The sequence below is a fragment of the Gasterosteus aculeatus genome, chromosome 4, assembly GCF_964276395.1.
Source record: "Gasterosteus aculeatus chromosome 4, fGasAcu3.hap1.1, whole genome shotgun sequence".
Lineage (NCBI taxonomy): Eukaryota > Metazoa > Chordata > Actinopteri > Perciformes > Gasterosteidae > Gasterosteus > Gasterosteus aculeatus.
In genome coordinates, this window is record NC_135691.1 from 5228964 (window position 1) to 5238963 (window position 10000).

Here is a 10000-nt window from a genome sequence, read left to right on the forward strand (position 1 = left end):
GCGCTACCGTTGCGCCACAAAGTCTGAAAAGTCCGTTATCCAAACAAGGGAAAGATGCGGGGCTGTGATAATCATTATTACAAAAGTGCAAGAAAAGCGATAGCTGGATTTTGACCAACGACGTCTCGTTTCACACAGCTTGGCGATCGACTTCATTATGACCCTGACGTGATTTGAACACGCAGCCTTCTGATCTGGAGTCAGACGCGCTACCGTTGCGCCACAGAGTCTGAGAAGACAGTCAACCAAACTAGGGAAAGATGCGGGGCTGTGATAATCACTATTACAAAATTGCAAGAAGAGCGACAGCTGGATTTTGACCAACGACACCTCGCTTCACACAGCTTGGCGATTGACTTCATTATGACCCTGACGTGATTTGAACACGCAGCCTTCTGATCTGGAGTCAGACGCGCTACCGTTGCGCCACAGAGTCTGAGAAGTCCGTCATCCAAACAAGGCAAAGATGCGGGGCTGTGATAATCACTATTACAAAATTGCAAGAAGAGCGATAGCTGGATTTTGACCAACGACACCTCGTTTCACACAGCTTGGCAATTGACTAAATTGTCAATAATGACCCTGACGTGATTTGAACACGCAGCCTTCTGATCTGGAGTCAGACGCGCTACCGTTGCGCCACAAAGTCTGAAAAGTCCGTTATCCAAACAAGGGAAAGATGCGGGGCTGTGATAATCATTATTACAAAAGTGCAAGAAAAGCGATAGCTGGATTTTGACCAACGACGTCTCGTTTCACACAGCTTGGCGATCGACTTCATTATGACCCTGACGTGATTTGAACACGCAGCCTTCTGATCTGGAGTCAGACGCGCTACCGTTGCGCCACAGAGTCTGAGAAGACAGTCAACCAAACTAGGGAAAGATGCGGGGCTGTGATAATCACTATTACAAAATTGCAAGAAGAGCGATAGCTGGATTTGGACCAACGACACCTCGTTTCACACACCTTGGCTATTGACTTCATTATGACCCTGACGTGATTTGAACACGCAGCCTTCTGATCTGGAGTCAGACGCGCTACCGTTGCGCCACAGAGTCTGAGAAGTCTGTCATCCAAACAAGGCAAAGATGCGGGGCTGTGATAATCACTATTACAAAATTGCAAGAAGAGCGATAGCTGGATTTTGACCAACGACACCTCGTTTCACACAGCTTGGCAATTGACTAAATTGTCAATAATGACCCTGACGTGATTTGAACACGCAGCCTTCTGATCTGGAGTCAGACGCGCTACCGTTGCGCCACAAAGTCTGAAAAGTCCGTTATCCAAACAAGGGAAAGATGCGGGGCTGTGATAATCATTATTACAAAAGTGCAAGAAAAGCGATAGCTGGATTTTGACCAACGACGTCTCGTTTCACACAGCTTGGCGATCGACTTCATTATGACCCTGACGTGATTTGAACACGCAGCCTCCTGATCTGGAGTCAGACGCGCTACCGTTGCGCCACAGAGTCTGAGAAGACAGTCAACCAAACTAGGGAAAGATGCGGGGCTGTGATAATCACTATTACAAAATTGCAAGAAGAGCGATAGCTGGATATGGACCAACGACACCTCGTTTCACACAGCTTGGCAATTGACTAAATTGTCAATAATGACCCTGACGTGATTTGAACACGCAGCCTTCTGATCTGGAGTCAGACGCGCTACCGTTGCGCCACAGAGTCTGAGAAGACCTTCCTCCAAACAAGTGAAAGATGCGGGGCTGTGATAATCACTATTACAAAATTGCAAGAAGAGCGACAGCCGGATTTTGACCAACGACACCTCGCTTCACACAGCTTGGCGATTGACTTCATTATGACCCTGACGTGATTTGAACACGCAGCCTTCTGATCTGGAGTCAGACGCGCTACCGTTGCGCCACAGAGTCTGAGAAGTCAGTCATCCAAACAAGGCAAAGATGCGGGGCTGTGATAATCACTATTACAAAATTGCAAGAAGAGCGATAGCTGGATTTTGACCAACGACACCTCGTTTCACACAGCTTGGCGATTGACTTCATTATGACCCTGACGTGATTTGAACACGCAGCCTTCTGATCTGGAGTCAGACGCGCTACCGTTGCGCCACAGAGTCTGAGAAGTCCGTCATCCAAACAAGGCAAAGATGCGGGGCTGTGATAATCACTATTACAAAATTGCAAGAAGAGCGATAGCTGGATTTTGACCAACGACACCTCGTTTCACACAGCTTGGCAATTGACTAAATTGTCAATAATGACCCTGACGTGATTTGAACACGCAGCCTTCTGATGTGGAGTCAGACGCTCTACCGTTGCGCCACAGAGTCTGAGAAGACAGTCAACCAAACAACGGAAAGATGCGGGGCGGTGATAATCACTATTACAAAATTGCAAGAAGAGCATTAGCTGGATTTTGACCAACGACACCTCGTTTCACACAGCTTGGCTATTGACTTCATTATGACCCTGACGTGATTTGAACACGCAGCATTCTGATCTGGAGTCAGACGTGCTACCGTTGCGCCACAGAGTCTGAGAAGTCCATTATCTAAACAAGGGAAAGATGCGGGGCTGTGATAATCACTATTACAAAATTTCAAGAAGAGCGATAGCTGGATTTTGACCAACGACACCTCGTTTCACACAGCTTGGCGATTGACTTCATTACGACCCTGACGTGATTTGAACACGCAGCCTTGTTATCTGGAGTGCGACGCTCTACCGTTGCGCCACAGAGTCTGAGAACACCCTCATCCAAACAAGTGAAATATGTGGGGCGGTGATAATCACTATTACAAAAGTGCAAGAAAAGCGATAGCTGGATTTTGACCAACGACGTCTCGTTTCACACAGCTTGGCGATTGACTTCATTATGACCCTGACGTGATTTGAACACGCAGCCTTCTGATCTGGAGTCAGACGCGCTACCGTTGCGCCACAGAGTCTGAGAAGTCCGTTATCCAAACAACGGAAAGATGCGGGGCGGTGATAATCACTATTACAAAATTGCAAGAAGAGCATTAGCTGGATTTTGACCAACGACACCTCGTTTCACACAGCTTGGCTATTGACTTCATTATGACCCTGACGTGATTTGAACACGCAGCATTCTGATCTGGAGTCAGACGTGCTACCGTTGCGCCACAGAGTCTGAGAAGTCCATTATCTAAACAAGGGAAAGATGCGGGGCTGTGATAATCACTATTACAAAATTTCAAGAAGAGCGATAGCTGGATTTTGACCAACGACACCTCGTTTCACACAGCTTGGCGATTGACTTCATTACGACCCTGACGTGATTTGAACACGCAGCCTTGTTATCTGGAGTGCGACGCTCTACCGTTGCGCCACAGAGTCTGAGAACACCCTCATCCAAACAAGTGAAATATGTGGGGCGGTGATAATCACTATTACAAAAGTGCAAGAAAAGCGATAGCTGGATTTTGACCAACGACGTCTCGTTTCACACAGCTTGGCGATTGACTTCATTATGACCCTGACGTGATTTGAACACGCAGCCTTCTGATCTGGAGTCAGACGCGCTACCGTTGCGCCACAGAGTCTGAGAAGTCCGTTATCCAAACAACGGAAATATGTGGGGCGGTGATAATCACTATTACAAAAGTGCAAGAAAAGCGATAGCTGGATTTTGACCAACGACACCTCGTTTCACACAGCTTGGCGATTGACTTCATTACGACCCTGACGTGATTTGAACACGCAGCCTTGTTATCTGGAGTCCGACGCGCTACCGTTGCGCCACAGAGTCTGAGAAGTCCGTTATCCCAACAAGTGAAATATGTGGGGCGGTGATAATCACTATTACAAAATTACAAGGAAAGGGATTGCTTTATTTTGACCAACGACACCTTGTTTCACACAGCTTGGCAATTTATTAAATTGTCAATTATGACCCTGTCTCGATTTGAACACGCAGCCTTCTGATCTGGAGTCAGACGCGCTACCGTTGCGCCACAGAGTCTGAGAAGACAGTCAACCAAACAACGGAAAGATGCGGGGCGGTGATAATCACTATTACAAAATTGCAAGAAGAGCGACAGCTGGATTTTGACCAACGACACCTCGCTTCACACAGCTTGGCTATTGACTTCATTATGACCCTGACGTGATTTGAACACGCAGCCTTCTGATCTGGAGTCAGACGCGCTACCGTTGCGCCACAGAGACTGAGAAGTCCATTATCCAAACAAGGGAAATATGTGGGGCGGTGATAATCACTATTATAAAAGTGCAAGAAAAGCGATAGCTTTATTTTGACCAACGACGTCTCGTTTCACACAGCTTGGCGATTGACTTCATTATGACCCTGACGTGATTTGAACACGCAGCCTTCTGATCTGGAGTCAGACGCGCTACCATTGCGCCACAGAGTCTGAGAAGACCCTCATCCCAACAAGTGAAATATGTGGGGCGGTGATAATCACTATTCCAAAAGTGCAAGAAAGGTGATAGCTGGATTTTGACCAACGACACCTCGTTTCACACAGCTTGGCAAGTGACTAAATTGTCAATAATGACCCTGACGTGATTTGAACACGCAGCCTTCTGATATGGAGTCAGACGCGCTACCGTTGCGCCACAGAGTCTGAGAAGACCGTCATCCAAACAAGGGAAAGGTACGGGGCTGTGATAATCACTATTACAAACTTGCAAGAAGAGCAATAGCTGGATGTTGACCAACGACACCTCGCTTCACACAGCTTGGCTATTGACTTCATTATGACCCTGACGTGATTTGAACACGCAGCCTTCTGATCTGGAGTCAGACGCGCTACCGTTGCGCCACAGAGTCTGAGAAGACAGTCAACCAAACAACGGAAAGATGCGGGGCGGTGATAATCACTATTACAAAATTGCAAGAGGAGCAATAGCTGGATTTTGACGAACGACACCTCGTTTCACACAGCTTGGCTATTGACTTCATTATGACCCTGACGTGATTTGAACACGCAGCCTTCTGATCTGGAGTCAGACGCGCTACCGTTGCGCCACAGAGACTGAGAAATCCGTTATCCAAACAAGGGAAATATGTGGGGCGGTGATAATCACTATTATAAAAGCGCAAGAAAAGCGATAGCTTTATTTTGACCAACGACGTCTCGTTTCACACAGCTTGGCGATTGACTTCATTATGACCCTGACGTGATTTGAACACGCAGCCTTCTGATCTGGAGTCAGACGCGCTACCATTGCGCCACAGAGTCTGAGAAGACCCTCATCCCAACAAGTGAAATATGTGGGGCGGTGATAATCACTATTCCAAAAGTGCAAGAAAGGTGATAGCTGGATTTTGACCAACGACACCTCGTTTCACACAGCTTGGCAAGTGACTTCATTATGACCCTGACGTGATTTGAACACGCAGCCTTCTGAACTGGAGTCAGACGCGCTACCGTTGCGCCACAGAGTCTGAGAAGTCCATTATCTAAACAAGGGAAAGAGGCGGGGCTGTGATAATCACTATTACAAAATTTCAAGAAGAGCGATAGCTGGATTTTGGCGATTGACTTCATTACCGTTGCGCCACAGAGTCTGAGAAGACCTTCCTCCAAACAAGTGAAAGATGCGGGGCTGTGATAATCACTATTACAAAATTGCAAGAAGAGCGACAGCTGGATTTTGAACAACGACACCTCGCTTCACACAGCTTGGCGATTGACTTCATTATGACCCTGACGTGATTTGAACACGCAGCCTTCTGATCTGGAGTCAGACGCGCTACCGTTGCGCCACAGAGTCTGAGAAGACCTTCCTCCAAACAAGTGAAAGATGCGGGGCTGTGATAATCACTATTACAAAATTGCAAGAAGAGCGACAGCTGGATTTTGACCAACGACACCTCGCTTCACACAGCTTGGCGATTGACTTCATTATGACCCTGACGTGATTTGAACACGCAGCCTTCTGATCTGGAGTCAGACGCGCTACCGTTGCGCCACAGAGTCTGAGAAGTCAGTCATCCAAACAAGGCAAAGATGCGGGGCTGTGATAATCACTATTACAAAATTGCAAGAAGAGCGATAGCTGGATTTTGACCAACGACACCTCGTTTCACACAGCTTGGCGATTGACTTCATTATGACCCTGACGTGATTTGAACACGCAGCCTTCTGATCTGGAGTGAGACGCGCTACCGTTGCGCCACAGAGTCTGAGAAGTCCGTCATCCAAACAAGGCAAAGATGCGGGGCTGTGATAATCACTATTACAAAATTGCAAGAAGAGCATTAGCTGGATTTTGACCAACGACACCTCGTTTCACACAGCTTGGCTATTGACTTCATTATGACCCTGACGTGATTTGAACACGCAGCATTCTGATCTGGAGTCAGACGTGCTACCGTTGCGCCACAGAGTCTGAGAAGTCCATTATCTAAACAAGGGAAAGATGCGGGGCTGTGATAATCACTATTACAAAATTTCAAGAAGAGCGATAGCTGGATTTTGACCAACGACACCTCGTTTCACACAGCTTGGCGATTGACTTCATTACGACCCTGACGTGATTTGAACACGCAGCCTTGTTATCTGGAGTGCGACGCTCTACCGTTGCGCCACAGAGTCTGAGAACACCCTCATCCAAACAAGTGAAATATGTGGGGCGGTGATAATCACTATTACAAAAGTGCAAGAAAAGCGATAGCTGGATTTTGACCAACGACGTCTCGTTTCACACAGCTTGGCGATTGACTTCATTATGACCCTGACGTGATTTGAACACGCAGCCTTCTGATCTGGAGTCAGACGCGCTACCGTTGCGCCACAGAGTCTGAGAAGTCCGTTATCCAAACAACGGAAATATGTGGGGCGGTGATAATCACTATTACAAAAGTGCAAGAAAAGCGATAGCTGGATTTTGACCAACGACACCTCGTTTCACACAGCTTGGCGATTGACTTCATTACGACCCTGACGTGATTTGAACACGCAGCCTTGTTATCTGGAGTCCGACGCGCTACCGTTGCGCCACAGAGTCTGAGAAGTCCGTTATCCCAACAAGTGAAATATGTGGGGCGGTGATAATCACTATTACAAAATTACAAGGAAAGGGATTGCTTTATTTTGACCAACGACACCTTGTTTCACACAGCTTGGCAATTTATTAAATTGTCAATTATGACCCTGTCTCGATTTGAACACGCAGCCTTCTGATCTGGAGTCAGACGCGCTACCGTTGCGCCACAGAGTCTGAGAAGACAGTCAACCAAACAACGGAAAGATGCGGGGCGGTGATAATCACTATTACAAAATTGCAAGAAGAGCGACAGCTGGATTTTGACCAACGACACCTCGCTTCACACAGCTTGGCTATTGACTTCATTATGACCCTGACGTGATTTGAACACGCAGCCTTCTGATCTGGAGTCAGACGCGCTACCGTTGCGCCACAGAGACTGAGAAGTCCATTATCCAAACAAGGGAAATATGTGGGGCGGTGATAATCACTATTATAAAAGTGCAAGAAAAGCGATAGCTTTATTTTGACCAACGACGTCTCGTTTCACACAGCTTGGCGATTGACTTCATTATGACCCTGACGTGATTTGAACACGCAGCCTTCTGATCTGGAGTCAGACGCGCTACCATTGCGCCACAGAGTCTGAGAAGACCCTCATCCCAACAAGTGAAATATGTGGGGCGGTGATAATCACTATTCCAAAAGTGCAAGAAAGGTGATAGCTGGATTTTGACCAACGACACCTCGTTTCACACAGCTTGGCAAGTGACTAAATTGTCAATAATGACCCTGACGTGATTTGAACACGCAGCCTTCTGATATGGAGTCAGACGCGCTACCGTTGCGCCACAGAGTCTGAGAAGACCTTCCTCCAAACAAGTGAAAGATGCGGGGCTGTGACAATCACTATTACAAAATTGCAAGAAGAGCGACAGCTGGATTTTGACCAACGACACCTCGCTTCACACAGCTTGGCTATTGACTTCATTATGACCCTGACGTGATTTGAACACGCAGCCTTCTGAACTGGAGTCAGACGCGCTACCGTTGCGCCACAGAGTCTGAGAAGTCCATTATCTAAACAAGGGAAAGAGGCGGGGCTGTGATAATCACTATTACAAAATTTCAAGAAGAGCGATAGCTGGATTTCGGCGATTGACTTCATTATGACCCTGACGTGATTTGAACACGCAGCCTTCTGATCTGGAGTCAGACGCGCTACCGTTGCGCCACAGAGACTGAGAAGTCCGTCATCCAAACAAGGGAAAGGTGCGGGGCTGTGATAATCACTATTACAAAATTTCAAGAAGAGCGATAGCTGGATTTTGACCAACGACACCTCGTTTCACACAGCTTGGCGATTGACTTCATTACGACCCTGACGTGATTTGAACACGCAGCCTTGTTATCTGGAGTCCGACGCGCTACCGTTGCGCCACAGAGTCTGAGAAGTCCGTTATCCCAACAAGTGAAATATGTGGGGCGGTGATAATCACTATTCCAAAAGTGCAAGAAAGGTGATAGCTGGATTTTGACCAACGACACCTCGTTTCACACAGCTTGGCAAGTGACTAAATTGTCAATAATGACCCTGACGTGATTTGAACACGCAGCCTTCTGATATGGAGTCAGACGCGCTACCGTTGCGCCACAGAGACTGAGAAGTCCGTCATCCAAACAAGGGAAAGGTACGGGGCTGTGATAATCACTATTACAAACTTGCAAGAAGAGCAATAGCTGGATGTTGACCAACGACACCTCGCTTCACACAGCTTGGCTATTGACTTCATTATGACCCTGACGTGATTTGAACACGCAGCCTTCTGATCTGGAGTCAGACGCGCTACCGTTGCGCCACAGAGTCTGAGAAGACAGTCAACCAAACAACGGAAAGATGCGGGGCGGTGATAATCACTATTACAAAATTGCAAGAGGAGCAATAGCTGGATTTTGACGAACGACACCTCGTTTCACACAGCTTGGCTATTGACTTCATTATGACCCTGACGTGATTTGAACACGCAGCCTTCTGATCTGGAGTCAGACGCGCTACCGTTGCGCCACAGAGACTGAGAAATCCGTTATCCAAACAAGGGAAATATGTGGGGCGGTGATAATCACTATTATAAAAGCGCAAGAAAAGCGATAGCTTTATTTTGACCAACGACGTCTCGTTTCACACAGCTTGGCGATTGACTTCATTATGACCCTGACGTGATTTGAACACGCAGCCTTCTGATCTGGAGTCAGACGCGCTACCATTGCGCCACAGAGTCTGAGAAGACCCTCATCCCAACAAGTGAAATATGTGGGGCGGTGATAATCACTATTCCAAAAGTGCAAGAAAGGTGATAGCTGGATTTTGACCAACGACACCTCGTTTCACACAGCTTGGCAAGTGACTTCATTATGACCCTGACGTGATTTGAACACGCAGCCTTCTGAACTGGAGTCAGACGCGCTACCGTTGCGCCACAGAGTCTGAGAAGTCCATTATCTAAACAAGGGAAAGAGGCGGGGCTGTGATAATCACTATTACAAAATTTCAAGAAGAGCGATAGCTGGATTTTGGCGATTGACTTCATTACCGTTGCGCCACAGAGTCTGAGAAGACCTTCCTCCAAACAAGTGAAAGATGCGGGGCTGTGATAATCACTATTACAAAATTGCAAGAAGAGCGACAGCTGGATTTTGAACAACGACACCTCGCTTCACACAGCTTGGCGATTGACTTCATTATGACCCTGACGTGATTTGAACACGCAGCCTTCTGATCTGGAGTCAGACGCGCTACCGTTGCGCCACAGAGTCTGAGAAGACCTTCCTCCAAACAAGTGAAAGATGCGGGGCTGTGATAATCACTATTACAAAATTGCAAGAAGAGCGACAGCTGGATTTTGACCAACGACACCTCGCTTCACACAGCTTGGCGATTGACTTCATTATGACCCTGACGTGATTTGAACACGCAGCCTTCTGATCTGGAGTCAGACGCGCTACCGTTGCGCCACAGAGTCTGAGAAGTCAGTCA

General features: G+C 47.3%; 1 protein-coding gene and 40 non-coding genes across 41 annotated transcripts in view; 1 reads left to right on the top strand and 40 right to left on the bottom strand.

The window, feature by feature from the left end:
• Nucleotides 1–24, bottom strand: part of trnaw-cca (transfer RNA tryptophan (anticodon CCA)) — a 72-nt gene extending 48 nt beyond the window's left edge. Inside the window, exon 1 of the tRNA in view lies at nt 1–24. This exon is cut by the window's left edge and continues 48 nt beyond it. This is a non-coding gene — a tRNA (tRNA-Trp).
• The window catches only part of fermt3b (FERM domain containing kindlin 3b), a 38208-nt gene that overhangs the window by 16217 nt on the left and 11991 nt on the right, over nt 1–10000 (top strand). The window lies entirely within an intron of this gene.
• Nucleotides 159–230, bottom strand: trnaw-cca (transfer RNA tryptophan (anticodon CCA)). The gene has a single exon. It is a non-coding gene; the product is annotated as a tRNA-Trp (tRNA).
• Nucleotides 365–436, bottom strand: trnaw-cca (transfer RNA tryptophan (anticodon CCA)). The gene has a single exon. It is a non-coding gene; the product is annotated as a tRNA-Trp (tRNA).
• Nucleotides 578–649, bottom strand: trnaw-cca (transfer RNA tryptophan (anticodon CCA)). Its single transcript has one exon. It is a non-coding gene; the product is annotated as a tRNA-Trp (tRNA).
• trnaw-cca (transfer RNA tryptophan (anticodon CCA)) lies at nt 784–855 on the bottom strand. Its single transcript has one exon. It is a non-coding gene; the product is annotated as a tRNA-Trp (tRNA).
• trnaw-cca (transfer RNA tryptophan (anticodon CCA)) lies at nt 990–1061 on the bottom strand. The gene has a single exon. It is a non-coding gene; the product is annotated as a tRNA-Trp (tRNA).
• On the bottom strand, nt 1203–1274 carry trnaw-cca (transfer RNA tryptophan (anticodon CCA)). The gene has a single exon. It is a non-coding gene; the product is annotated as a tRNA-Trp (tRNA).
• Nucleotides 1409–1480, bottom strand: trnaw-cca (transfer RNA tryptophan (anticodon CCA)). The gene has a single exon. It is a non-coding gene; the product is annotated as a tRNA-Trp (tRNA).
• Nucleotides 1622–1693, bottom strand: trnaw-cca (transfer RNA tryptophan (anticodon CCA)). The gene has a single exon. It is a non-coding gene; the product is annotated as a tRNA-Trp (tRNA).
• Nucleotides 1828–1899, bottom strand: trnaw-cca (transfer RNA tryptophan (anticodon CCA)). Its single transcript has one exon. It is a non-coding gene; the product is annotated as a tRNA-Trp (tRNA).
• trnaw-cca (transfer RNA tryptophan (anticodon CCA)) lies at nt 2034–2105 on the bottom strand. The gene has a single exon. It is a non-coding gene; the product is annotated as a tRNA-Trp (tRNA).
• On the bottom strand, nt 2247–2318 carry trnaw-cca (transfer RNA tryptophan (anticodon CCA)). The gene has a single exon. It is a non-coding gene; the product is annotated as a tRNA-Trp (tRNA).
• On the bottom strand, nt 2453–2524 carry trnaw-cca (transfer RNA tryptophan (anticodon CCA)). The gene has a single exon. It is a non-coding gene; the product is annotated as a tRNA-Trp (tRNA).
• On the bottom strand, nt 2865–2936 carry trnaw-cca (transfer RNA tryptophan (anticodon CCA)). The gene has a single exon. It is a non-coding gene; the product is annotated as a tRNA-Trp (tRNA).
• On the bottom strand, nt 3071–3142 carry trnaw-cca (transfer RNA tryptophan (anticodon CCA)). The gene has a single exon. It is a non-coding gene; the product is annotated as a tRNA-Trp (tRNA).
• Nucleotides 3483–3554, bottom strand: trnaw-cca (transfer RNA tryptophan (anticodon CCA)). Its single transcript has one exon. It is a non-coding gene; the product is annotated as a tRNA-Trp (tRNA).
• trnaw-cca (transfer RNA tryptophan (anticodon CCA)) lies at nt 4108–4179 on the bottom strand. Its single transcript has one exon. It is a non-coding gene; the product is annotated as a tRNA-Trp (tRNA).
• trnaw-cca (transfer RNA tryptophan (anticodon CCA)) lies at nt 4314–4385 on the bottom strand. Its single transcript has one exon. It is a non-coding gene; the product is annotated as a tRNA-Trp (tRNA).
• Nucleotides 4527–4598, bottom strand: trnaw-cca (transfer RNA tryptophan (anticodon CCA)). The gene has a single exon. It is a non-coding gene; the product is annotated as a tRNA-Trp (tRNA).
• trnaw-cca (transfer RNA tryptophan (anticodon CCA)) lies at nt 4733–4804 on the bottom strand. Its single transcript has one exon. It is a non-coding gene; the product is annotated as a tRNA-Trp (tRNA).
• Nucleotides 4939–5010, bottom strand: trnaw-cca (transfer RNA tryptophan (anticodon CCA)). The gene has a single exon. It is a non-coding gene; the product is annotated as a tRNA-Trp (tRNA).
• Nucleotides 5145–5216, bottom strand: trnaw-cca (transfer RNA tryptophan (anticodon CCA)). The gene has a single exon. It is a non-coding gene; the product is annotated as a tRNA-Trp (tRNA).
• Nucleotides 5351–5422, bottom strand: trnaw-cca (transfer RNA tryptophan (anticodon CCA)). Its single transcript has one exon. It is a non-coding gene; the product is annotated as a tRNA-Trp (tRNA).
• trnaw-cca (transfer RNA tryptophan (anticodon CCA)) lies at nt 5680–5751 on the bottom strand. Its single transcript has one exon. It is a non-coding gene; the product is annotated as a tRNA-Trp (tRNA).
• Nucleotides 5886–5957, bottom strand: trnaw-cca (transfer RNA tryptophan (anticodon CCA)). Its single transcript has one exon. It is a non-coding gene; the product is annotated as a tRNA-Trp (tRNA).
• trnaw-cca (transfer RNA tryptophan (anticodon CCA)) lies at nt 6092–6163 on the bottom strand. Its single transcript has one exon. It is a non-coding gene; the product is annotated as a tRNA-Trp (tRNA).
• trnaw-cca (transfer RNA tryptophan (anticodon CCA)) lies at nt 6298–6369 on the bottom strand. Its single transcript has one exon. It is a non-coding gene; the product is annotated as a tRNA-Trp (tRNA).
• On the bottom strand, nt 6710–6781 carry trnaw-cca (transfer RNA tryptophan (anticodon CCA)). The gene has a single exon. It is a non-coding gene; the product is annotated as a tRNA-Trp (tRNA).
• Nucleotides 7335–7406, bottom strand: trnaw-cca (transfer RNA tryptophan (anticodon CCA)). Its single transcript has one exon. It is a non-coding gene; the product is annotated as a tRNA-Trp (tRNA).
• trnaw-cca (transfer RNA tryptophan (anticodon CCA)) lies at nt 7541–7612 on the bottom strand. The gene has a single exon. It is a non-coding gene; the product is annotated as a tRNA-Trp (tRNA).
• Nucleotides 7754–7825, bottom strand: trnaw-cca (transfer RNA tryptophan (anticodon CCA)). The gene has a single exon. It is a non-coding gene; the product is annotated as a tRNA-Trp (tRNA).
• On the bottom strand, nt 7960–8031 carry trnaw-cca (transfer RNA tryptophan (anticodon CCA)). The gene has a single exon. It is a non-coding gene; the product is annotated as a tRNA-Trp (tRNA).
• Nucleotides 8137–8208, bottom strand: trnaw-cca (transfer RNA tryptophan (anticodon CCA)). Its single transcript has one exon. It is a non-coding gene; the product is annotated as a tRNA-Trp (tRNA).
• Nucleotides 8556–8627, bottom strand: trnaw-cca (transfer RNA tryptophan (anticodon CCA)). Its single transcript has one exon. It is a non-coding gene; the product is annotated as a tRNA-Trp (tRNA).
• trnaw-cca (transfer RNA tryptophan (anticodon CCA)) lies at nt 8762–8833 on the bottom strand. Its single transcript has one exon. It is a non-coding gene; the product is annotated as a tRNA-Trp (tRNA).
• Nucleotides 8968–9039, bottom strand: trnaw-cca (transfer RNA tryptophan (anticodon CCA)). The gene has a single exon. It is a non-coding gene; the product is annotated as a tRNA-Trp (tRNA).
• Nucleotides 9174–9245, bottom strand: trnaw-cca (transfer RNA tryptophan (anticodon CCA)). Its single transcript has one exon. It is a non-coding gene; the product is annotated as a tRNA-Trp (tRNA).
• Nucleotides 9380–9451, bottom strand: trnaw-cca (transfer RNA tryptophan (anticodon CCA)). Its single transcript has one exon. It is a non-coding gene; the product is annotated as a tRNA-Trp (tRNA).
• Nucleotides 9709–9780, bottom strand: trnaw-cca (transfer RNA tryptophan (anticodon CCA)). The gene has a single exon. It is a non-coding gene; the product is annotated as a tRNA-Trp (tRNA).
• Nucleotides 9915–9986, bottom strand: trnaw-cca (transfer RNA tryptophan (anticodon CCA)). The gene has a single exon. It is a non-coding gene; the product is annotated as a tRNA-Trp (tRNA).